The 26,960-nt window shown below is 36.3% G+C and overlaps 1 long non-coding RNA gene across 1 annotated transcript in view; it reads right to left on the bottom strand.

Moving 5' to 3' along the window:
• Window positions 1–769: 769 nt before the first annotated feature.
• LOC138064420 (uncharacterized) overlaps window positions 770–26,960 on the bottom strand; it is a 35,003-nt gene continuing 8,812 nt past the window's right edge. Inside the window, exon 3 of the long non-coding RNA XR_011137669.1 lies at window positions 770–908. This is a non-coding gene — a long non-coding RNA (uncharacterized lncRNA). The remainder of the gene's footprint in view (window positions 909–26,960) is intronic.

Raw genomic sequence — 26,960 nt, 5'->3', positions numbered from 1 at the left:
TGTCACTGGTGTGCTGATAAGTGTTATCCCTGCTCATGTCAATTCCTTCACCATACCTTTCTGTAATGTTACATACATGGAGCTATGGCATTCTTGCTGCCTTTCAGACTTCTGCTTAGTTCTGCTACTTCCCCTCTCAGCAAAAGCGCAGGCCATGCCCATGGAAAAAAATAACAGTCAACACTTGTAAGGGGGAGAAGGGCACAACTCTCCAACCATTTTTTTCACTGGGAATGGGGCACAAAGGAATGTGGCAAGGTTTGGGGTTTTTTGTCTTCTACTGCAGAAAGTTGATTAGCCCATCCTGTTTCATGCTCACCTGCAAACATGAAAGTACCCGCAATCCAGAGTCTCCCTCTTTAGAATTCTCTGCTCCTGGGAGGACAGGGAGCAGTAAAGGGGGACAAGAAACAAAACAAGACTTTGAAGAAAGATTTCTTTTTTCTGTCTCTAATAACCAGCAGTTCTGTTACACTATCATGTGGAAAATCATACATTAACTGCTTCTTCATTTGTTTCCCATCACAGTCTAGAGGGTCAGATATCCTCTCATTAGCTGGTAGCTAGATTCTTACAGAAAGACAGAAAGAGCATGTACACAAGAGAGAAGGGAGGTTACATATATAACAGCTTTTATTAGGGCTTTTCACTTCATTTTAGAAATGTTACGTTCATTTTGTTAAGAAACTTCCTCTGCCAACATTGATTCAGTCTAATTTAGTTGACTTTTATGGACTAAGCCAATTTACAGAGCAGAGGACATCGCCAAATGATTTTCCAGCTTCTATCACTTCATGTGTCAGAGAGAAATGTTGCTGTGTAACTGGCAGCTCAGATGCCCCTTTGGTGCTGTCGCTCTAAATGTGAGTAGAATGCTTTGCAATGAACTCTGTGTGACTATGGCAAACCTGTTAATAAAACAATAAGGTCAAGGTCATTCAAAGACAGAAGTGACACTCATGGAAATTTTTGCATTTGATTAAAGAAGACAAGAATTAGAGTCAAATAGGCAAGACTAGAAGCAATCGATGCGAAATTATTCTGTATAATTCTGTGATTCAGAAACATGAACTAGCTGATGCTCAGGGCAATGAACTGCAGAAGTTTTAATGTGGAAAGTTCTGGCTATTATCATTAATAAGAACTACCCTGACAAATGCTTCTCTCTCACATGCCAAATAGGTCCATGCAGAGATGCCCAGCAGGACATAGGTAATAAGTAATTAACTGCAACCTCATCTGAAATCTACCTTAATACAAGGCAAGATTTTCCATAATTCTGACATTTACTGGAGTAATACATGGTGAATAGGGCCATGAAGTTCAGAACTGGGATTAACCTCTGTTTTGAATGTAGTATGTTGAGACATGACAAGGGCAAGATTCATCAAAATGGTGCACATATCATAGTGGCCAAGCAATGAGGCACAGCATAATCATATATCCCTTTTATCAGTAATAGCGTATTAACAGTATTTTTGTCATATAATAATTGTCTGGGATGAGGAAGTAAATACAATATATAGTAATTGTTTGAAAATCTTCCTGAAAGTAGCAGTTTAAAGTTTTAAAAGACGCTGACATGCACATTCCTCTGCAAAAATATTCTGAGTGCTAAGAAGGAAAAAACACGTCTGCATATTTTAGTCAAAGGAATACCATGACAGTATTCTATATTTGAACTTATACCTACATTTCTTTCATTTATTTTGCTTAAAATTGTAAGTTAAATTTTTATACATTATAATATTCAGCTTCTTTTGAAGTTTTGCATGAACAAATTCTATATATCAACTGCATATTGTAATATAAATTTCAACCCCGATTTAATTTAACTCCTTTTAGTTCTCAGAAGGTCTGCTTCTCTTTGGACTTTTGGTGCAATTTCAAGTAAATCAGTACCCAGTCCAAAGTCAATACTTATTCTAAAATAACACGGTCAGACAAAATCTACACTATAGATCTACACTGCAACTAGCTATGTTTATGTTATACTGTTGGTTTTGTGCTATTTATATTCCCTCACAATATGTACTGCCTATTTGTTCCTGAAAAAACTATTACTGGTTCATGTGGTAGGCAGATTTATAAACACTGAGCTGTAGTTGTGAATGACGACAGAGAAAGTTAACATAGCAGATTTTAAAACAAAGGAAAATACACATTTACAAGAATGCACGTGCATCCATTTCCATTTAAATTCAAGTGCATTTCTCCTAAAGGATAAGGTCATAAAAACATGACTCATTAGCATTTCTCTTGCCTTTTTTTACTCATTTATGTTTTCACTTTAAAGGCCAATGCAATCAAGATTTTATCTTGAAGGCTAGTCTTTATGGTCTAAGCATGAAAAAAAAAAGTATATACTTTTAAGCACTCAAGTGCAACTCTAGAAAGAAGCTATTGAGCCAATTTTCTTTTCAAGTCTCATATATGGGTGAAGTTTACTTTATTTACAATGTTCACATGAAATATTTAGAAACTGTGGTTCCCTTGGCTCTTTGGTTCTCTTGGCTTCCTTTGTCCACTGAAGTTAATGGCAAAATTCCAGCTGACTTCAGTGAAGTATTAGGAAAATTCACGTAAACATAAAGAAAGAGATTTTCAAAAAGTGCTCAAGCTCTACAACTAAAAATGCAAAATAACTGCGTGCCCGTATTAAACATGTCATTGTTATTATTATAAAATTAATAATTTGTTATTATTATAAAAATAATTGTTATTATTTTCCAATAATAACATAATTTTATGTTAGATAAGCTGTCCTGGAGTCTTTTTACCAAAGAGTTTCTCATAACTGATGTTAAGAAAGCTTTAACACTTCTGAAAACTGTTTTCTTTCTTCTCATTTTAATTTTAAGCATTTCTTATGCCTGTCAAAATAGCATATGAATACTAAACATTAAAGTACCACAGAAAACCAGTTTACTTTCCTTTTTTTGGTGCTATAAATCAATAACTGGGAAAACAATCTGAAGCTGTAGTATAGTAGCAAGAAAACTGCCTTGATTTTTAAAACAAGGTCACTTGCTATGGAAGGAAGAAAATCATAAATCATGATTATATTTTCTCTCTTTTCTCCAAACATGAATAACCCCTTCTGATATTTTGTTGTGAGATATTTTACTGCTATCGTTCTTCACTTATTCATTACTTGAATGTTTGATTGTTGGTTTCATTCCTGGATTTTAAAAACCCAGCGAACATTAATAACAACAATAACAAGGAGGAGGTTACTGATCAGGAAAACAAGGATAACTTGTTTTAGAGCAGCTTATAGGCAGGCTTGTGTCTATGGCAAGAAGACTTATTCTGGCATGATTCCGGCTAGAGTGAAAAAAATGGCAAAAATTCCAATTACTTTAGTGGGAGCAAGTCTTTACAGCACCTCAAGTAGGAGCAAGTCTTTATGGTATTTTTTTAAACTATCCAAGAGAAATGGATATTAAAATAATTCATATTTAATGCAAGTCTGTAAACAATTCTTTAAGGAATAAAAATGGCCTTTGAAGAAATTACAGATGTTACATGAAATACTGTCACGGTAAACTAATGTTCCTACTAGTCATTTGCTGGCCAAGAAAGCATGATAACAGTGACATTTCTATGGTCAGCAAATGATTATTCATTTATTATATTACATGCATGAAAGCACTTGAAGTTTCACTGTCATTCTCTTCCTCATTGGTACCATTCTTCTCTGCCACAGTGTGTATGTCCCATAAGATCTTTCTTGAAGTTCTGATGGCAGAAAACAATAGTTTGAAAGTCTTCCATGTTAGTCTTCTTGCATTTTATAGCTCACTGATTATAATATTCTCATAAATATGATTTTTTTGCTATTGTTAAGTTTGTCCTAGGTCATTGGTAAAACTTTGATATTCTCCACTGTGTTTATAATGAACTCAACAGAAATCTGCGTGGCAATCTACTGCTTATATCCTTTTGAATATATCATTATTTATTAGTACAACATACATTAGAGGAAGATACTTTCCGTAATAGACTACATGGAAGTTTAAAATCCACCGTTATGTGTAATTTCATGAATGGAAGTAGCTAACAGTTAAGTGGAATTAACTGCTTTTAAGAAAAATGAATAGTATTACATCCTCTTCTTCCCTGAGAATAAGAAATGAAGTTGAGGACAGAATACCTAACAAAATACATTCCCCACCACTAAGCTGTCACTAAAGGTGAGAATTCTTGCAAAGTGCCCAATCCCAGAGCAAAACTGGGATCACTAAATAGCTTATATACTCAGTATGGAACGGTCATGTTAGCCTATTGTCTTAATTCTTCAATTTGCAAAATAAATTTTTCACTTTTACTGCCAACATTTGAGCTGTCTGAGATTCTGTTTGAGCTAATTGCTTCCTTCTTCACTGAAATTAGGTGTTTACAACTTCACAGTTTGATCAGAGACCCAGTGACCTGTCATGTAGGCATACCATGCCATTGGGCTACATAAGCCCCAATGGGGATGCTGGACGTAGCCTGGGGGCTCTTCATATTGAGCATGACTAGATGTTAAGGACTGTATGCATGTGTAAAGAAAAGAATGTTTTTGAGAGCCACCCTGTAGCACATTCCCACTTCTGGAGAGTTCACTCCATTCAGACACGTCTGTTACTGCATCCTCAACATCAAGCAATGCGGCTGACAGCTGTATTCATCATTCAAAGCCATATGAAGAGGCAGAATAAACAGTATGAACTCAATATCAGGTGGCTAAAGGTGGGGGAGGGAGAAGTATGGTAAAATTTAATGTAAAGTAGACACTAAGATTTTGAGTCGAAAAAGAAGGTGGCAACTACACTGAAAAATCTGCAGTTACAATGTAACCAGTAGAACGCCAACCAAATCATTTGTCGATAATTTAACGCCTCCCCAGCCATCCAGCCACTGAACTAACTTGTTAGTCATGCCTATCTTTTTGAAATAGGCTGTTTTAAGCTTTATTGGTAAATCTTAGGCCTGAATAGCTTGTCAGTTTTTCAGTATTTGGCTATTTCTTACCCTTTCCTCTAAACAAGTCGGCATTTGAGATAACAGTGCAGATTCCCTGGGGGAGCTCTCAGGACTGCAGTTGTTCTACACATGGAGCTAAGCGATAAGATTGTCAGTGTTTACATCCAGAATTTCCATCAGGAAATTTAGAGAAATTAGAGAAAATAAGACTAGCTGCAAAATTTGGATCTGGATCTAAACTTCTAATTCAAGATGTCCTCTTGGATCCATTGTAACTATAAAAGCTCTTCCACTTCAAATGCTCTTTCTGGGTCTACTTTTACTCCTTCTAATCTTACCATTTTTTGATATGATCGGATCTTACTTTGACCAAGCTTCGACAAGAAAAACTTCACTAGCTTCAGTGAAACTAAATTTGATTTACAGTGGTGGAGTTATAACCAAGTTAAACTAATGGTTTTGATGTGCCCATTGTCAGTTCTAGTCTCATTTTGTAAAAATCACAATTTTTTCCCATTTGCCGTCACTGTGTCAATAATATCCAACGACTTGCCATTACTGTATGGGCGGGGGTGGGAATTGTGATAAAAATGAAGCCATAAAAAACACTTCTCTTGGCAACAAATATAAACCCGTAGTAGAGTAATACTACCATTTTCTCTCTATCCATCTAACTTTTGCATCCTGTCTTTCCACCAGATTGTTAAAAATCATTGATTGCTATTTCTAAACTGTGTGATGTGTGAAAAGTTTTTTTTGCTTCAGCACTTTTAAGATTGGAGAGTGCTGATACAAAGTTATCAAACTAATAAATTCAGGGTTTAGCATTTACCTTGGCACTTTAAGGCAGTATTTTGTTACTTCTTGCAATTACAGGAAAGCCCTGAGGAGACCTTGGGTGCTGTATACAGTATGAATATGAATACAGTATCAATATGAATATTGATTCAGTCAGTCAGGCAGGCATTATTTGATATAGTACATCTACTTTCTAGTGTTCATCTTCAGTCATTGTAGATAAATAATGTAAAAGGAATTAGAACCATAAATAAAGCTTCTGCAAAGGAACCATAGTTCTGACACAAGAAGCAGCATGTAATAAATATGCATATGAGAGCATCTTATTAATAAGATAACAGCTAGAATTCAAGGTTCTGTAGTAGCACTCTCAATCGTACCATGAACCAGATGCCAGCCATGTTCCCTAGAGGCCAGCTATTAATTCCTTGGCTAAGCAGCAATATAAGCTACATTACTTTAAACAAGAGCTGCTTCTCCTCTATTCCTTAGCTGCAGTGCAGAAATTGTAATGAAAAGAGATATGGAACCCAGCCAAATAGCAGTCTGCAATTCAATCAAGTGGATATAACTGCACAGAGACAGGTTTTTCTTTTGACATTTTTTATCAAATTAATGTTAAATATATGCGGTTTCTTAAAATCCTTATCATTCCTATAAGTAGATGTATTGAATAACCTTCAAAGTGATGTATTTGTAGATCAAATTGGATTGGTTAAGACACATGCCATATGGCCCTGATTCAGCAAAAGAATAAAATACATTCTTAACTTTATGCTTATGAGTATTCCCACTCCTATGCAGTCAAACATTCAGCATGAGCTTATTTTCAGTGGAAGTTAGTCACATTTTCAAAGTGAAAGGTATGCGTAGGTGCTTCCCTAAATAAGATACAAATTTTTTACATACTAACAATTTCCTTGACAAATAATTCAACCTAAAATAAAACATTATAATTGTTGACTACAGTATCTCTGAAATCCGGTAGGTTCTGAACATTACAGTAAACGTTGCTTTTTGAGAAATATGTAGAAATTTACTGGTATTTCAACTCTCAGCTCAGCACCTATATTTACAAATAAGCTCTAATTCCAGAAAAAAGAAAGAAAAAAGATCAATTCATAATACATAGAATGCACACCACCACTCCATCATTGCAGTCTAAAGCAGTCCCACACCGTCTAGAGAAGAGTTAGTAGGCCCCCTTTGCACCCTTCAGTACACTAACTGCCAAAGTCTCTATTAGCTGCTCTTGTTTCCTGGATTTCTGCTTACCAGCTAACAGATGCTCCTGCATACAACTGGAACCTGATACACTCAAATCACAAATTAAAGTCTAAAGATGGAGGCTATTCTTAATCAAGAACCAGACAATCAGTAAACAACTAACATAAGCCATTACATGCAGATTCCCCCAGAAACTGCTAAGAGCAGAAGCCCAAACCTAAGTAAAACAAGACCCAGTGGGCTGGGACATGGAGCATGCTCCACAACCCTTGCAGAAAGGTCAGGAGTTCCTGGAGGAGAGAAACCCTTCTCTGCAGCCATCCTCAACCAGGATAATGAGTCCCTGCCAGCTGCCTGTCTGCACGTGACACTGAGAGACAGCAGGGCTTTCAGTGAGACGGCAGCTGGGGATTGGGCTCCACCCAGGCCCACAATTCAAGAGACAGGCCTGCAGTGGACTCCCTAGTGCACAGCCTTGTGCGATAACTGCCAGTCTTCCCCACAATTCAGGTTGAAGGTCACTTCCAGAATAGTCATTCCCATGCTGGCTGCGCTTCCCATGCAGCAGCTCAGCCATGACTTAGCAAGGGTTGTCCTCCTGTACCTAGCCTGGTGCCAGCTCACCGTGCAGGTGATGCTGGCCTTGCTCCTTCCAGGCCTCCATACGCTCAGGTTTTTTGCAGCCAGCTGCTAGTCCCCAGAAGGGCTCAAACACTTTCTGGCAGTCCCATCCCTTCTCCTATCTCCTTCCTCTCTTGTTCCTGGCCATCTGCTTCATACCAGCTTTGGAGCTGAGCTAGCTACATGGTGAACTGATTCAACTAGCTAATCCAGCAGGAAAATGTTGACTCTTCTGTCAGATTAGTTTATGGCTGATTTACTGAATAAGTGGATGGGAAGACACAAATTGTGTTAGAAGGAAGATGACAGCAGGGAAAAAGGAACACCCTCTCAGGTTGTTACAGGCATCTCATGGAATTACACTTTGGTAGTTTTCTGTCATCTCTGTTATCCAAACAGCACTTGGATTTTTCAGCTGAGACCTGGCAAAAACCTTGCTAGTTCTTTTAGTACACCCAGTAAGCCTGTCGTTGGAACAGTATACACAAAGTATGGAGGGTTAAGTACATGCCACTTTTGCTCTGACTTTAGTCACCACCAAGTTCACAGATTTCATGCAGAAAAAATAGTTTGCCAAGAATTTGAGAGGCCCATTCAGGAATATATATTTTGGGGTATCCTTCTGCAAGAGGTTATTCATGCCTCCTTGTTCATGATACATAAGAATAAATTACATTGGAATTTCCTTGTTGTAAGGCTGAGAGGGATTTCTTTATGTGTGTATGAACAAAAGAACAAAATAGGCTGACATATACTTTACTAGCGACATCCTCGTTTTAAAAAAATGTAGTTAACAAATTTGTATACAACATTTATGTATTACTCAATATTCTGTCATGGAGACTGCTGATGAGAATCATTGTTAACATTCTTCAACAGCTATCAGAAACAGTAGATTAAGGTGGCTTGACATAATACTGTTTGTGTAAATACATAATTAAAGAGCACAAGAGATTACAAGGATGTATAAATGAGCTTCAGCAGATAACTAGGACAATTATACCATCAGCAAGAGATGAATTGAGGATATAACAGAAATTACTTATGCTGCCTTTGTGGAGGGTTTTTGTACGTCAAATAGCAAAGGGCTTGAACAAAATATGACAAGGTTTCTCTCTTCAGGCTTTACAAAACTGCCATTATCAATCTTAGATATTTTCTCCTAACATCTCACTTCTAGAGATCTGATTATTCCTGAAGTCACAGTCTCTATGCAAATCTGGTGATTTCACTCGCTTGGCACAAATGGAGCTCATAAGTAGATTCCCGAACAGCTCAAATCTTTTCAACCATAAAAATTTGTTAGACAAATTAATGAAAAGACATTACTCTTCATAAACAGACACATGCAGATGTCCTGGTAGTCAGGTAGTTTAAGAGAGCTGATATTGTCTATCCAAAATAACTGACTCTGCATATACCTTCCCAGTGAGCACAATAACAGCCGGAGTTCATCTACCACGAATACTTTGAATGTTTACATAAAACAGTCATCATGACTTTAATTGACCATCATGACTTTAATTGACATATACCACTTGCAAAACATCTAAGTTGCACCAAGGTACCCGTAGCATCATAGTCTGAACAGGACAACGTGCCAAAAACTAAATGCAGTTTTATGGTATGAAAGGCTTTCTGAGGGGACGTGTATTCTTAGAATAAACCAGGATAAAGCACGGCCTTCCTTCTAAAGATTGCAGACTTGACTATTTGACTAAAATATTACACCCCATGATTTAAATACATCAATGTAAAAACTATGCATTATCTCAAGGTCTAGAAGTGTACACCATTTTCAAGTGTAAATGAAATTTCATTGTAAATTGCAAACGATAAAATGAGTAAGACAAGAATGACTCATTTCTACAGGAATTTGAATGTAGTTACAAGAAAGAAGAAAGCTTGGGCCTGGTTATGCCTTTGTTTTCTCATTCTAATTTATTACTGTTATTTTCTAAAGGTAAAGTTAAAAGCAGTTCTGTTCTCAAAAGGAAACATGTAATTATTGTTTCACAACCTTCTCTAACTGCACATTATTCCTTTATTCTTTCTAATCAACAGTAAAAAAATAACCTAACTGAGATGTATTTTAGGGTAAAACAGGTTCAAATGAACAGATGCTGGAAGATTACCATCCTGCAACTGAAACTTAGTCAATAGCTGAGATGAGATACAAACTAATTTGCAGATCCATAAAGCTCCACACCAGTTTTCTGTAGATTAACTATGCATTTTTATTAAACTTTAAGAAAAAAATATATATATTTCTGTCATTATAGAGACATGGCTTACGATGTATGCAGAGAATATAAAACACTGTTTTACTGTGACTTTTTTGAATAGAACTATACTTAAGTCTGTTCAAAATTGAGTTATTAATGACTAGTTCGTATGTAGAGTCTCATTCAGTTACACAAATGCAACTTGTTATTTGAGTCAGGGTTGTTCAAAAGAGGGTTCATGGTCCTCTCCAAAGACTAACAGTAACCATAACTGCTAGAGGAAAAGAAGGCCTGGTGGTAAAGTATCAAACGTGAACACTTGATATCCGTAAACAGAAACTGGAGCACCACACAAAAACAGGAATAATGCGAACTTAACGCATCATTCCCTATTTTAGTTGAAACAGCTTGTAATCTCCACTTCACTTTGGGATATATGTTTAAACTCACACTTTAAATCAGTACAGTGAACAAAAACCTAAAATCCTATCTGTATTCCAGAACTTATGCCGTCAGAGGCTGGAGCGAGGCACAGAGGCTCTGCAGCCACCACCCTTTTCCAGGGACTTGTGTTCAGAAGCAGTTCAGCTGCAGCGTAGCCCCGTGTCCTTGGAGCAGCCTGTCAGGAAAGAGCTGGGGGAAGAGCTGCAAAAAGCCTCCCTGGAGACTCCTTGTGCTCGCTCAGAAAACATGTTTAATCCCAGGCCCTCACCCCCTGCTTGACCTGCGCTGCAGGCACGCTTTTTCCTAGCCACATACTTTGCTGACTTAGACCTACTGACTCGACTCCCTGGCCTGACGTCAGACCCGCCTCAGCACCGGAGCTGGCATGGCGGCTACAGGCCCCTCAGCTGCCCATAGTCACCAGCCCCGGCCCCACTCTGCTTTCCTCATACAGGGGCTGCAGGCCTGCACCCTGCCTGCCCCGCTGTCATCCTCGGCTCCCGGCCCGCCTTCCCTTCTGGAGTAGCCCACTCTCCTGCTCCCTGACTTGGATTCAAATTTAGATATGGGCTTCTATGCTCAAAAGCAGTTAGGTGTGAAATTTTTGATTATGACTGTTAAAGATATGAAAAATTAGGATTCAAGTCCAAAAATCACATTTTAGAAGTACAGCAGTTTGGATTTACCTTGATCTCCTGTGCGTAGACATTAAAAACAGGCCTGTAGTCAACAGAAAAATTCTATATGATTTGAACTGGCCCACACTTTCAGTATCTACAATAATAAGAATCAAAAGGACATTGGGCAGCTATTAGAAATTCAGTATGTTTGCCTAATTTTGTTTTGGCTACCATTATAATGACTCAGAAAAAATACAATGTGCTGAGCATGTCTTTTAATAGCAATTACAAGAAAATGCCTACTAATGATACCTGCACTTGGCCAAACAGAGGACAAGTTAGGAACTTTGGCATACTGTATCAGCCCACAAGAAATATGGTTGACTGACTCAAAAATTAAGTTCAGTAACCTGAAAGTTTTTTAAACTGCATATTGGCACATGAGGAAGATTTCATACAGAAAAACAGGGTATGAACTTCTCATTAGTCAGCTGTTCTATGTTAATTCCCTTCTGCACACATTCTTATTCAAGGTAAATGTAGCCAACATAAGAACACACAAAATTAGCTATATTTTTTTTTTTACCTAACGTACTTAGGTAGCTTCTATCGGAGAGCAAATGTGGTGCAAGTTATACAAACAAATTTACTTCATAAGAACTTCTTGCTCAGGTTTTCTGCTGCTTTGCCTCTTGTGCAACTACTTAGACAAGTGCAAAGTGAGTGCTAAAATCATACTTAACAAAAAAGTATACTCTGATGTAAACAACTTTGCAAGGCCCAAGGAAATAGAGAATTAGACCTTGAGATTCTAACTATTCTTGTAAAGGCTATAATGCTAAAGTTTTTCCATCTGAGAAGAAGTCAGAAAATACCACTACTAACGTTGTTGTCTTTGTCAAAGTCAAAAAATCTCAAAGTATTTTCCCAACAAAAGCGTTGCCAACAAAACTCCTATATAAAGAGTACAAATACACTGTGAGATACAAGCTTTTCAGCTTCCCTGGAGTTGGCTGTTAAAGTTCTTCAGTTACCTTTATGGCTTGTTATGCATAATCTACAAAACAATGTAAAGCAAACAAGCTTTCTATCATATAAAACTACATCAGTACTACTTTCATAATAGAAAAGGAAAAGAGTAAGAAAGGAGAACAGAGAAGAATTCAAGAAATAGAAACCAAAATATTATGAATAGATTTGTGCAAATCTCATCCATTCTGCTGTGTATAGGTCTCTGAGGATCACTACAGGACGTTCAGTTTTCTATCTTCAGTTTGAAAATGGAGCATGTACCAATGTACATGGTTCACAAAAGCACTGTTAACATTTGATGGATGACTAGATTTGATAATTTTCACTCTACTTTTCAGCTAGCAAACTTGACTCTGGCTCTCTGCTGCTAAATGAACTCTGAGTGAGAATTCAAAATGGCTTCATTTCAAACCCAAGGGAAGGACATGACCTTCTTAGGCAAACTGTGGGACTCTTCCAGGGTACCCTCAAACCTAATTATCCTTTTCATTCAAGAAATGTTTTCTCTTTCTCAGATAATCTATTCTAGAACTCTAAATTCACCAAATTGGCAAATGATAATGACCCAGAGTTAATGCATATATTTCATGTATTCTCATTTAGTACACATTTTCCCTTGTAGCTCTCAGCTTCCCCATGTGGTTAAATGTGTCACAACCATGTCAAGGTCCAGAATCTTGGTAGAAGAAGTAATCAAAACCAGTAACTTTGTAGGAAATCCTCCCCCAATGTAATAAAGGTCAAATAATGCAAATGAGATGAATATCAATCATAGCTTCACAAAGAAGATTTCACCGACTGTTGCTGCAAGAAATGTCACTATACTGTCACTCAATAAAGTTCCTGTAACTGATTGGAAAAGAAGCTCATTTTTATCTCCTGTCATCAAGTATTAAAGCGTTATGATAACCTATATAAGTAGTAAAGTGACTGTTCAGCTTTATCAGTTTTGACAGCTATCCCCAGGAAACATTTGCTTACATGATTAGATGTTCTTATTACATTGCTGTTTATACACCCTGTTACCAATTTTACTTTAATCAGTTTCCTTGAACATCCCATGCCAATTATTATGGTCCTACCTATACAAAATATCAAATGCTATTACAGTACCTACCACTAGTACATAGTAACAGTTTGCATTGCTACGCCTAATTCAAACAGAAAGTTTTAATATGCTTCAGTATCTTCTGCAGAACTCCATACACACAATCTGCTCTCCCACATCCAGTCTGTGTAAAGTCCTGCCATTGTCTGCTTTTAACTTGCTCAAAATTCAAGGGTTTTTTTTGGTGTCTCTATGACTAAAACTCTCCCACTACTAATTGGTCTTCTGTTATAACTGTACCTACACTTACCTAGTTTATTAGTACCTTTGTTTGTCCCTTTTCAGTTTAGAAAGTCACTGTCAGAATCATTTTTCACTCTGACAGATCACAGAACATTTTCCTTTGTACCTGTTTCTTGGCTTCTTACCTCTTCTGATATTGGCTTCTGACTTCTCAGAAGCCTATATCATCTTCCTTAATTTCTCTTCTCTGGTTTGTTCTTCCTCAGTAAACTCCCTATCTATCTTACCACTTCCCCAGTGTTTCCTCTTTTTCCGCTTACAGCTTTACACCTTCCAGCATATGGTTCCAATACTGGTCCTAACATACCAAAAATGCCATGAGACCAATAGATTCTCCAATACATAGATAATATATAAATTGTCAGTAACTGCCAACAGGCAACTAAAGCCATTCTGAATGTCTGAAATCTGTCAGATAGCAAATCAGCGCTCCAAACACCTAAAAGAGTCGGCCTGTTCTCCTGTATCTTGGAAGCTGACTCCACAACCTTATGTTATTCACTGCTGTTCTGGGTTAAGTATTTACTTCCCATGTCTTATTTATATGGCAAATTCTTTGGAACAAGAAACACACACTTCACCTATGTTGATAAACTGCAGTATCTTTTAATAGCGGTTCTAAACAGATATGCCGATTATGATTAATATTAAGGTCTTAGGTGAGATTCTCAAGCTTATTTCATTTAAAGTTAGCTGTAACTCAAAATTTCAAAATCACTGGAAGTTCCTTACCTGGCTTTACTCAGCATTCTATTCTAGTCCAGGCTCCGGATATCCAAAGATTAAATTGTTTTCTACCTTTTCTATTTGAACTCCTTTAACAACTACTAAAAAAAATGGCTCCTACTATAAATCAGTGAAGTTACACAAAATACAAATTTGACCCTTAATGCTTTACATAATCTTTCACTCAGGATGCTTATTAGAAACATTAGGCAACTTATTCCCCTTGCTCTTTACTAGTTGATATTCTTGTCATGATTCTATCTTTTTTATCTTCTGCAATTAAATCCAACTAAGCAAGACTAAAATATTATTCTTTTACCCCCATAAATATTTACAAACATTTTTAAAAATACCCCAATTAAAAAATGTATATGCATTTGCTGTCATTTATGTTACTCTGCTTCATTACACCTCCTTTATCACCTCAGCTTTATTATCCATGAAGTCAGTATGGTTTAGTCATGTCTTCCCTCAGGGAAAAATTATATTTAATACTTCAACCATTTCATTTTTACTATTCCCTTCAATTTAATTTCATATTTCACCTTGAATTGTTACTAATTTCTTTCTTTTACTCATTTGAACTTAAATAAAGGCAGAAAGTTGATTAGTAATATGATGCCATTTCTTGACTTCTGCTTTTGTTCTTTAGTTTTACTCTACTCCATTTGTTTTATTCTCTTACTTTGAAACTGTTTAGAACTATTATTCAAGGATCTGTTTAGCTGGCAACTGAATTTTTGACTCAGGTTCAATGGACATACAGAAAGCTGATCTTCCAGAATCTGTCTTCTTTTTCCCCTTAGCTAGAAAACAGCCTTTCCCACACACCCTTTTCCCCTTTTTTTTCACTTCCTAGTAAAGAGAAAAAGCTCCATTTTTAAAGTAAAATAATGCTTGGTAATGTTTTTGTTGATATGTATGTCCTCTGCAATAGTCTTTGTAGTAAAAAAAGATTCCAAATGAATAAAACATATAGTGAACAATTTTTAGTGGATTTACCTTTCATAGAAAGGTGTGTATTTAAAGAAGCCACACACTCATTACATCATATATAACAGAACAATAAAAATAAAACAAGGGCTGAATTAACCTTGCAGCAAAGAGTGTCAAGAAATCTCTACAATTAATCAAATACAATTTCAAAATAAAAAGCAAAATATAATAAAAAGGTAAAGGCAATACTTCCCCCCCCAGCCCAGCTTCAGTTTGTTTCCTCTGTAGCATGTTCAGAGCTTATTATCCCAGAGGAGCCTAAATAGTTTCATATTCAAATTCCTCAGCAAGAACTGAAAAGTGTAATCACCAAGATAGTACGGTTATGTTCCAAAAATTGCAGGAATTTATGCTTTTCTTACAAATTGCATTTAGATAGATAAATAGATATGGCAGCAAGAGAGTTTAATTTCCCGGTAACCATGAGATCATCAGCTATTTTTAAAGTACTGTCTCATAGGGGCTACTGGCAATGGTAATTAGCTAAAATTGACAATGTACTCATTGTGACATCTTATGACAGGGAAGAATTTGTATCACATCTCCACTTTAGCACTTCAACATATTAGAATAAATTAGCCTCATAGCCTCAAAAGGATGTTCAAGTTTCCTGTCTTTTTATATTTTTGTAACTGTGAGTATCATCTTTTGTAGTTCATTACTCTGAGTATTTCTATACCACTGAGTTAACTGTCTGTAGGAGCCTCTTTACAAAATACTGTTTACTTCCGTACACAGGATATACACTTCTATTCTCTCAATGTCTTGAAAAGGTAGTCTTGTGGTTAAAGCAAAGGCCTGGAAGCAAAGAGATTTCAGTATTTTCCCTAGCTCTATCACAGATCCTTGATACCTTTAGGGATGCTTTCCACATCTGAAAACGAGGGCAATAACACCTACCTAACAATCTCAAAGAGTGTTTGTGAGCCTTTATTTTTTGGTGCTGTTAAGTGGGATAAAATGTTTGTCAGAAGACAACGAAAGAACACACAATATATTCTGATTGATCTGGCACTTTAACTGGATTGTAAGAATCATATCTGGCAGAATGACTACAGTTTCTTTTGGCTTGGTGCCTAGATGTGTTTAAAGCTCTGACTCCTGGACTTCCACCAATTTTAATGATTTTTGAAGTATCACTTCAGTTCTCTGCTTCCCTAAGTAGAAAATGAGAAGATTCTACTTGCTTTCCATAGGATTTTCTGTATTTTGTAGTTGTATTGTAGGATTGCTGACTACTGGCAAATCATTTAACCTTATCTGCTATTCTTTCCAAACTGCACAGAGATGACTTTTAACATACAGTTGTTAGCACATCCGTAAGCAAAGGCAATTATAAGGCAGTATTGCAAAAAGAAAGTTGCAGAGTTTGAAGATGTACACGTTGTTCTGCATATGAGCAAGAAACTAGGCAGGAGCCATCCATGAAAATTTCTGGCAGAAGCTCAGAATCAGGTTGTTGCCTGAAAATATTAGCCTCTATTCAAAAATACTTTTAAACTTGGCAGAGCAAATGATATCTATAAATACTCCAAGATCAAAGTTCAGAAGAGCTGAATCCAGTGTTTAGGGGCTGAGAGATGTGGGGAAAGGAGATGCAGAAATTTATTCTTTTTGCATGATTGTGGTTGACAAATTTAAACCTTTACTCTTTTCCTTTCAGTGTAAGCATTCATAGTGCTCATAGTACAAAAGTGTCTTTCCTAAGACAGATATTGTATGCTATCTTTAGAAATAAGTTCCTTATTAATTTTGACTAGAAATAACATGAGTGCTGTTGAATTACCAATTTCTATTGAAATGAAGGTCTTCCTGAAGGATGTTGGGCTGGAATAAAAAATTCAGTAGAGCTACCACAGCTCCACATGTGTTTGGTGAAGAAATAGTTCTTTAGTTAACATTAATACTTGAGCTGGTTGTGAATTTTTCCCAAGAATGCTTTTACCTAAAAAATTGAATTTCTGGTTGTAAAATCAAAATCAAATATTTCATTGTAGGTCTCCTTGACTTCTATATTTTTTTCTGTCTTAAAAGGACATTTTTAGTTTTGTAGTAATTCAACAAAGTATTAAATAGCATTTCCCAGGCACAGTACTACATTATAGAAATTGTAGATTAGGTTTCCATTGTTCTATGGCCACGGTTTTCCAAGTAATGTTTTCCACAATGCAATAGGAATCTCTCTCTGATCAAACTAGGAGGTGCCACATGAAAGAAAAATCTGAGTTCATCACTCAATGAACTAGGGAGCTGTAAATGAGCTTGGATGCAAAGACATTGCATAATATGTGCAAATTAATCTCTTCTTCCCTCACTGACTGCTGAAACACTGAAATGCCATTATACATTAGCCAAAAAAAGGCTGAGCAGAGAGCCACTGCTGTCTCTGAAAGTACTGCCTATCTGAACTTCTGTCTGGACAAAAGAGACCCTAACCTCTATTAATCTTCCTTACTGTATTTTATGGGTAGTACACTCCTTTAATCTCTTGCACAGATTTCACTTTCTGCATTGAACCCATATTGCAAACACACCAACTTTCCGGCGAGATATATCTGTATGATTCGTTTCTAAGTTTACAGATTCTTAGTGCCAAGAGAACCTTTTCCTAGCAGCTGATGAGAGACCTGCCAATGTGCTCTAGATAAATTTTGTGACGATATTTTCTGATGATATTTGTCTGCTCTTTTTTTTCTTTCTTTTTTTTTAAAGAAAATCCAGAGATATGTTACTTGCAATAAATCTCCTTAAGGAACAACATGTTGCTAAAATTGCTTTGACTGGAAACTTGATGCGGTGCGAGATGGGTGGTACCTCGAGTTTTTTTCAGTGAAAGTTGGACCAACTCTAGCAGGGTGCCACATCCTGATGACCACTCCTCCATAGGCTTAGCCATCTCACAACTCTTCTGAGCTGAGTAAGAGAGCCTCAAAAGGAAGCTTGTTGCCCAGAGTCCCCGTGAATTTCCTGTGAATGACAACTTACTCAAGATCCGTAGACTCATGGATCTATTTGCAGACCACAGTCTCTAAAACATCTTTTCAAAGCTGAGAGTCATCTATCAGCCTTTTTGCTGCCTTTTTCAATCATACGGTTGACTAGGGTTTTTTCTGAGTGCAAAAATGTAGAATAAAGGTGACATCACATTTGCATGCCAGGTTGTGTAAAAAGAAAACAATGCAGGACTGACAAGTACTCTGACCACAAAGTTTCAGGGGAGCAGAAAACTTCTTTTTCACTCCATTTTACTTGGGAGCTCCGTTTCACAGTGAGGCCCAGACTGGGCAGGGAAACAAGGGAGTACAGACAGCTGAAATAAGAAACAGATGTTGGAAAAAAGTATTGAAACAATATTCAGTGTCCCTTCAGGTATTTGTTTCAGCACCCTGAATACTGAGAGAATGCCATGAGTACATACTAATAACAAAGCATACATCAGGATGATGATGGAAATTAAGCAACAAGTCAGCTTTTTAAAGTAACCTTATAAAATAAAAAATACTGAAAACAATTTTACATATGTAGCTAATTATTTATAATTTCCATAATTAAATTCTAAACTAACATATTAAAGGGCTTGGTAATACAATTTTGCAAGTTATTAGATAGTAAATTATTTTGAAACTAAACTCTTGGGGAAAACCATAACTGAAACAGAAGTTAACAAGAAAAGTGGTGGGATGCCACAATTAGAGCAGTGCAGCTTCACTAGCACGAGCTTCCAGGGCCAGCCAGGTTTTAGTAACGACAGAGTAAACCAAAGTGCCACAGTATTAAATCACTAACAAGATCGACTTTTTTGAACTAACAGTCCTATTTTATTTCAAAAGCTGCAATGTAGATAGGCCCAACAGAGGATTTTCAAGGACCATTTTTATTTCTATAGGTCAGCTAACTCCCTGACAGCCTTTTTCAGTTAGATGAACACAGTGACGACTCTAGTGAGCATTTCAGAGCACTATATTGCAAGTTCTTCTGCTACCCAGTTACGTCCTGCTGACATAAGATACATGAGCTCAGGAAAACAACATGTCCCATGGAAAATGCGTTCTCTCATTTTCCTCCCCTTCAAGCAGTCTATGTCATGTTATGTTGTATCCAAGCGATTTTAAGTGGTTGGTTAGGCTGTCGAATGGGTTTTGGGGAGCACTTTGTCCAGTTATATTTTTTCTGAAGGGCATGCCTCCTGAATTCCATTATGGTTTGCTATCATACTTTGTAAAGAAGTCAAACAACTGCAGAAGCATATTTATTACATTGGTTGACCTGTATTTGCTAAAATACGTAACCACAGATTTCTTATCTTGAATTTTGCCACTCTTCTACAGCAGTGAAGAGGATTTTTTTTAAATGAGTTGAAACATTTGAAGAATTCTGAAACACCGCTAACCAACCTCAGCTCCTGTGATTTGATGCTGCAATTCTGCTTTCAGCTACTGCCCATCATATTCTTAGCCACAAACCATACTGGCAACAACCATTTGTAATGACCGCTCTCCAGGTTGCCGCAATAATCGTCCCTGTATCAAGCAATTTGGGTTGATTCAACAGTAATATTATTGTTATATAATTCTGTTCCTCACATTTCTTGTTCTGCTGAGAACTAGTAACTGCTGGTCTTTACATCTAAACCTGAATAACAGTGACTAAAAGGAATGCTATGTCCTGTAGAGAGAAGGATCGATTTTGCATATTTCAGGAAATCCCAAAGTTCTTACTGTGATGCATTTGTACTTATAGAACAGGTGAATATTAAAGCATTTTTTAGACAAACATTGATTTAAAAAAATTTTGAAATCCCACAAAGCACAAGACTTAAGGAGGCGTGCACAGAGCTGATTGCTAGCAGCATTTAAGGCTATAAGGACTTGATACGAGAAAGCAGTTTTACATATAACCCCTTCTCTAGTCATAACTGGAAACTGCATCCTTAAAATTAAGAACAGATCTAAGCATTACATTTTATGTTGGATGCTTTTCTAAATTAACCAAGGACTTAAATTTTGGAAGAACTGATGTTAAACTTCTCATACTAGAGAACATTAAAAGATTAATTTTCAAAACAAAGTAAAAATACTCCTGACCAGTTTCTCATAATTTCAAATAACAACAAAGATCCTGTGATTTGAATCAACTTTCAAACAATGATTAATAGATTTTTAAAAACTCAAATTCCAGGCCTCAGATATTAAAGATGGTTAAACGAAGAAAAATTCAAGGAAGTAAAATCAGCCAACTATACACACGTGTTAGAATTTTGTTATCTTCAAAGGGGAACTCTTGTAACCTGAGCATCTTTGCATCTCTCCTCCACTGTCAAAATTCTCCTTGAAGATTTAAAGAGAAATAACTCTCTTCAACAGTGTGAATTTTCAGCAATATAGTGTGAGCTTCTAGAAAGCTGTCCCTTCTGGCAATGCTGAGTCTTTGAATATCTCCACAAAATTCTTTATTTTCTTTCTCATAAACAAAGAATAAATAGATTTCAGTACTGAATACACCAAAACATGGGGGACACATGCTTATAAAACCCCTACAGTTCTCCTTAAATCAGCAACTAACTCCTTCCCAATTGTGCTTCCAGGTGTTGGTAGCAGAAGAAAAGATATTTATATGTTAGTGGGCAACAACTAGGGCAAAATCTGTAAGACCAGTTGTAATATGTGATTAGATTTGACTGTTGAGTGATGTCTGAAGGGATTGCTCAGTGATATTAAAAGCTGGAGAATTTCTCTATCCATATCCACCTTAATTGGTAGTTGCATAACATAAATGTGCAATGATCAGCTTTAAAATTTTTACTCCTCCTTGTAAACAGAAGTACATTTTTTCAAAAAGAAAGAATACATATAATGTTCCCATACATGTAGTGTACTCCTGGGAGCCTGTATCATGCGGCTAACTATTTTCACAGGCTACTATTGCTATCATGTAGATTCACCACATACCAGAGACACGGTCTAAAACCAGCTGACCATACTCAACAAGCCTTTTCATGGACTTGTATTCATAAAGCAAACATAATTTGGCAAGTATTACTTCAAAATTATTTTAAACTATTTTCTTTCTGCCGAGTCAAGCAGAAAATCCATTTGATCAACATACTACATCACCATAAATATGTTAAAAATGCATTACAACATACACTGTAATGAATGTTGGCATTTCCTGACCTCCTACTGGTGATAGCCAAAACCAAACCTTATGGGATTTCTGCATTTTGCCACATTATACTAATCATAAACCTGCTTTCTGAGTGTCACACAAAATAATTTTTTACAAGATTCTTGATGTTGTTAAGCTTCCATTGGGGTAATAATGACTTCTGTTGTCACTAATGTGACACTAATGACTTCTGTTGTCACTAATAATGACTTCTGTTGTCACTACAATCAATTATCAATTTACCAAACATTTAAAATGAGTTTAACATTGAATAGACCCCATAAAGATGAAAGAGGTTCAGTTCCATCTGCTTTAAATGATATGCTGCAGGGTCAGGCAAATTTTAATAAACTACTTGCTGAAAAATCCAGCTGTACTTAGAACTCAAAATTATCAATAAATTCAGGTTAAATTTACTGAGTACACTAAGATAGACAAAAATGGAGGACTAGAAACTAGGATGCAGAAAACCAAAAGGGAAGCGACTGTGATGATCCTTTCCTCAAGGTCCAATGATTGGGCCTATTTTTATTTCATCCTCCACCACAGGTACCAGAGCAACAATTTCTCATGATAGTATCCTAAACAACACGTTATAGTATATTGCAAGGCGGATCTTTTTCTTTTTGAAGCTGCTCCATGAAAATATTTATTGGGCTGGAGAGATAGAGTGAGAGACTCTACTACTCAGTGTTTAAGGAATACAACACAGAGAATAGCAGCAGCTTGACTCTAGACCTTTCTCTAATGAATAATAAATTGATATAACTTCAGAAGACAGATATGGGATGAATTAATGGAATAGCTTAGAAGCTCGTATACAAGATATATGAGAATACAACAGGAGAAAATGCAGTTCTTAATGCATGATTGAAATTAAAATTAAGCTGCTATAACAGAGTTGAAGAAAATAGTCAATTGACTGGAATATTAATATTATTAATATGAAGGAGGTGAGGAGTTCTCTTCTTGCCTATCAAGAACATAAACACTTTTTCTAATGTTCAGGATGCAGAAGGAAACCTGCTGAAAACATATAAATTGTGACAAAATCAGAAAATGATAATTTATCATTCAGCAGACATAATATCACAAGAGCTATCTATTACAAATCACCAAATTAGGGACCTCAGGTGGATTGGGTCTTTCATGAGCCAGCAATAGTCATTCATAACATCACACTTGGCAGTAACAAGGGATTTCTAAGTATTCAGACATCCTCTGGGAAAACAATATGGCAAGACAGAGATTGTACAGCAACTTCTTTGAAAATATTCATAGAACTTTATTTATAACTTTTCAATAATTTGATAGTCAATTACACAATGAAAGGTGTAGAAAGCAAAAATTTGCTTTTCCAAAGGCTATTTCACATAATAGGAATTACTTGGTTTAAATGGGAAGTGGCAAATTGGTGTAAGTGACCACTATTTTAACATTATTAACTATTATTAACTATTATTAACACAGCCTTTTTCAATAACCTTCTCATTCCTTTTGCTATACTTGCATAGATGCAATGGAGGCTCAGATATTATTTTAACGACCACATAATCATTCAAAAAATAGTCTGCTTATTGTTTTCTGGTCCATTTCATTGTTTTCTAATACTAGTGATATCATAAACAAACTCAAAGAAAGAGAAAAGAAATAGAGAAATAGTGAATCGTGAAAAGAAAAATAGTGGATAGTGAAAAGAAATATCTCCTAGAGAAAGTGGAACATACCCACTGTTCAAATCATTAAAACTAGACTTAAAAAAAAAAAAAAGGTATATAGAGTAATGTTAACATTCTAGTTACAGAAGACCTGAAATTAACTTGTACAAAAAAGGTATGGCTAAATGGATGAGTTGCTTGCACGAGCTAAAACCAAATTCTTTTTGTGTAAAGTCTATGCACAGGGGTGCTTATTATGCACTGCAGATTTTAGATACACTGATTTCACCCTAGATTTGACAGTCCTCAGGTGAGCTATGCTCAGCAACGAGCTTTTGCCAGTTTTGCACTTCCAACAGTCCTGCAATTTGCTTATTTGACCGTCACATAAATTAAACCATCCTGATAGCCTGCTGCCAGTAACCGCAGAGAACAATTCAGTGGCTATGGATTATTCTGACCATGTTTCCTTTTCCCTAGGACCTTCTATGTCAAGATGAGGAGTTGGATTGGTATCCTGCAGTATTCTTTACCCCTTCAAAAGTTATGCAGAGAAGTCATACAGAGGCTGAGCTATCAAATTTCTATCTACTTTCCAAAACTACCGGCTGCACAACAGTCATGCAGAGTCAGGCCTATAAACAAATTAATGAGGAATCAGAGGAAGAAGTGACATGACATTCCTTTGGAAAACAGCGCTTTTGCATAGATTAAACTTTGTAAATACAGTAGTTAGGCCATGAAACTGAAAGACAGAGACTGAATTTACTTCCTTGGCTTAGCCACACATTTGGGTAAGAACACTGAGCACGCCAATTAGGGTCTTAACATATTCAATTTATAAACCCTGAGCAGTCTGAAAATGTCTGTTAAGGCTGTCCTTCTCACTAAAATTATCCCAGAAGTGGGTATGCATCATTGGGTAGCAAGAAATCAGAGGATGCCAAAACATTTAGCAGGTTTTTTCATTCACATATTCATTTGAAAATTGCTCCAGATATATACTTCTTTTTGATTGGAGCAAATTGAATATACTTGTTCATTTTCCAGCCATGACTGGCATAAATGGAGGAATTGTAACCAGGTATTGATCAAGATACAGGCAGTAGCGATCGTACCTTCACTGGCAAAGAACCAGACAAAATCACTATGTGCATTCATTCCTTTATAAAATAACTGTTATTCATTCAGAGACTGCCAGCTACACATTCTATCGCCGTAACTGCAGTCCATTTACGGCTATTCACTTATGGTGATCATTTTCAGGAGAATTCATATGCATATTTACTTACTGTATCAAGCCAGTCATTACTTTCCAATACTAATAAAAAACAAGAGGCTGCAGGCGTCAATTAGATCCAAAATATTGTGACTGAACAATTGCCTGCCGCTGCTGTCAAAGCTTTGGGGAGTTTTCAAGTTTAAATGAAGTGCAATAGAAGCAACAGAAGAGGCCAAAAAATTCACTTAGCTCCCTTCCTATTTTATTTGCTTCAAAAGAAAGAAAATGTGTGCAGAGTTATGTCTGCACTACCTCAGCTGCACAGATGCTACTGCAGCTACCTTATGAAGGCCTTTTGAAGTAATGCCTGCAAGATTTTCTCAATAGTACACACGACTTTTCTACTTATTCTCTCACATAGTATTAAAATAAAGCCACAGGTCCCTGGCATGCATACATGTACACACATGCACACACATCAAACGATGACAAAAGAGAAACACTGAGGTATCATAACTTACTTATCAGCAGGTCAAACAGATTTTCTAATACTACAAAATTAAGAGAAAAAGCAAATTAGAAATGCTAGAATATTCTTCCTACAATTACGATAAAATTACTATATAGGCATCATAAAATTGCTGGAGTGCAAATGAAAACTTAATGTATTTGCAAGACAAAATGAAAAAAACAGACTTGCATCAATGGCAGGGTTATATATTACATAAATGAAGCTTATGTAATGTATAACCAAGTTAGAGCCAAGACCAGATGGATATCATTTAGGAGACTTGAAGAAAGACAGGAAGAAAAACCAGGAAACCGCTGACAATCACCAGATGGAGCCTTTACCCAGTCTCCTCTTCAGTAGACTGAAAAGTCAGGCCTAATTTGGAGAATATGAAGCAAATCGTGGCAGGTGCCCAAACTGTTTATGCAGTAATGCCGTCCACGAGTCTTATATGTCCTAGCATAATTGTCTTGTCACCTGCTACAGACAAGAGAGTTCACCTTCCTAGGAAATTACATGACAGAACAATAAAAACCAGAAGCAGGAATGAATCCTCTGTGGTCCAAACCGTTCACCTCTGCTGACTACTTACTCTTTACCATTCTAGCTGAAAGCCAGGCACTGAAAATACTAGATTCTACCACAGATGATCCCCTAAAATATGCATTAAGTTGCTCAAAAAAACAGAGAAACGATACTTGCATTATAAACACTGATTGGTTAGGAACTGCATAGACCATCCTTTCCATTACTTACTTACTTTCTAAAAACTGAAAAATAAACACCAAAACCTTACTTAAACCTTGGGATTTGTTATTATTATCAGATTAACAAGTTAGAAACCTCAGTCTGTGTGCCTGCCCGCCTGAACTTTTCTTACTTCTTATTTGTTTCTCCTATTCCAAGATAGAAGATATAAGACTTTATTGACCGTAGTTATCTAACCTTCCATCAGGATAAGGTATCTTGAATTAGCAGAACGTCCCTTCCTTTTTTCTACAATTCTAAAGTTTGAATTTCTTTTATCCTGATGAGCCTTCCTACTCCACTTACACAATCAATCATTAAGATGGATAATTTTACATTCACATATGGGTTCTAGAAGTACTGTAGTGTAAACATCAGAAATGAAGAACATAGTAATGTTTACTCAATTATTTATTCTTTTCAAAAAAGATTTTTAATGTGAATTTTTTGCAAGTGGGCAAAGTGTTACATCATGACTGATTGGAAAAATCTATGAAACCGCCAAGAATGTCCAGTGACTGTTTTCTAAGAGGAAGCAGCAGGGAAAAGCTGAGCAGCCTTGCAAACAGTGGGAAATACCTGGAGAACAGAGCACCAAACAGAGAAAGCAATACCTACTGCCTTCCGCAGGGGTTGCTTAGCTGCATTCAAAATCCATGCTCCATTGTTCATGAATCCCATTCCGGTTCTCTCTTTGTGACAGTGAAAAGCTAAGCTCTTTATTTTTTTCCTAGTTAGAAATTTCTGAAAGATCATTTTTAAGAAAGCTCTGTAATACACGCTTCTTCTGGTAATACTGAAGGTGAGTTAGAGTGAGTTTTGTTTGTTAACATGTGATTTTGCTAGATTTTCCAGAACAGCCAGGCCCCAAAGAAATGTGAAATATATAATGAAAACATTAATTAATCTCACACACTAGAAGTAATCAATCAAACACATTAAGAAATACGTGTTGTTTTTTGCTGGAAATTTCATATATAAATTCTTAAAAAAAATTGTTTCTCAATGAAAACAAAAGAGAATTGAAACTTAAGATAAAGTCAGTAACATAAACTTGCTGTAAGCTGAAAAATAAGGAGTATCTGTGTCTATAGCATAAATATTACAGTGTGATTCCTTTATCAGCACTTTGGGCTATAAACACTTCTCTTCAAATTGAATACGCACAAACTACTGTGTAACCACTGATGTTTCTTTGAAACACTGCTGTAACACAGAAAAAAGCTATATCTGAAGTTAAAAATAATATATGTTAAGTCTTTAGTATTCAGGAAATTATGTCCAGTTTTTACTGGTTTCACAACACACATTTAGCAATTGCTTTGGCATTGGAAAGACATCAGATTTTTTCCATCATTTTGTGGCTTGGAAACTGTCTAAGTTTAATCTTTGCCAAGAGATCATGTGTTATATAAACTTATGGTATATCACATAATGTGCGCTTTAAATATGAAGCAGAGCACTTTTAATTGAAACCCTTTTGCTGGTGATGCAGCAGATACAACCTTGTAAAGTAAGAAGACATTAATTTTTCATCTGTATTTTTCAACTCCATTTATAAAAGACCCAAAACACAGTTCTGCTAACACTGCTGAAGTTACAGATTCATCAGTCAGAATTTCCACTACAGACTCTCACTCTCAAAG

The sequence above is a fragment of the Struthio camelus genome, chromosome Z, assembly GCF_040807025.1.
Source record: "Struthio camelus isolate bStrCam1 chromosome Z, bStrCam1.hap1, whole genome shotgun sequence".
NCBI classification, from domain to species: Eukaryota; Metazoa; Chordata; class Aves; order Struthioniformes; family Struthionidae; genus Struthio; species Struthio camelus.
The sequence above is the reverse complement of the archived record's forward strand: the minus strand, read 5'-3'. Positions and strand labels throughout refer to the sequence as shown.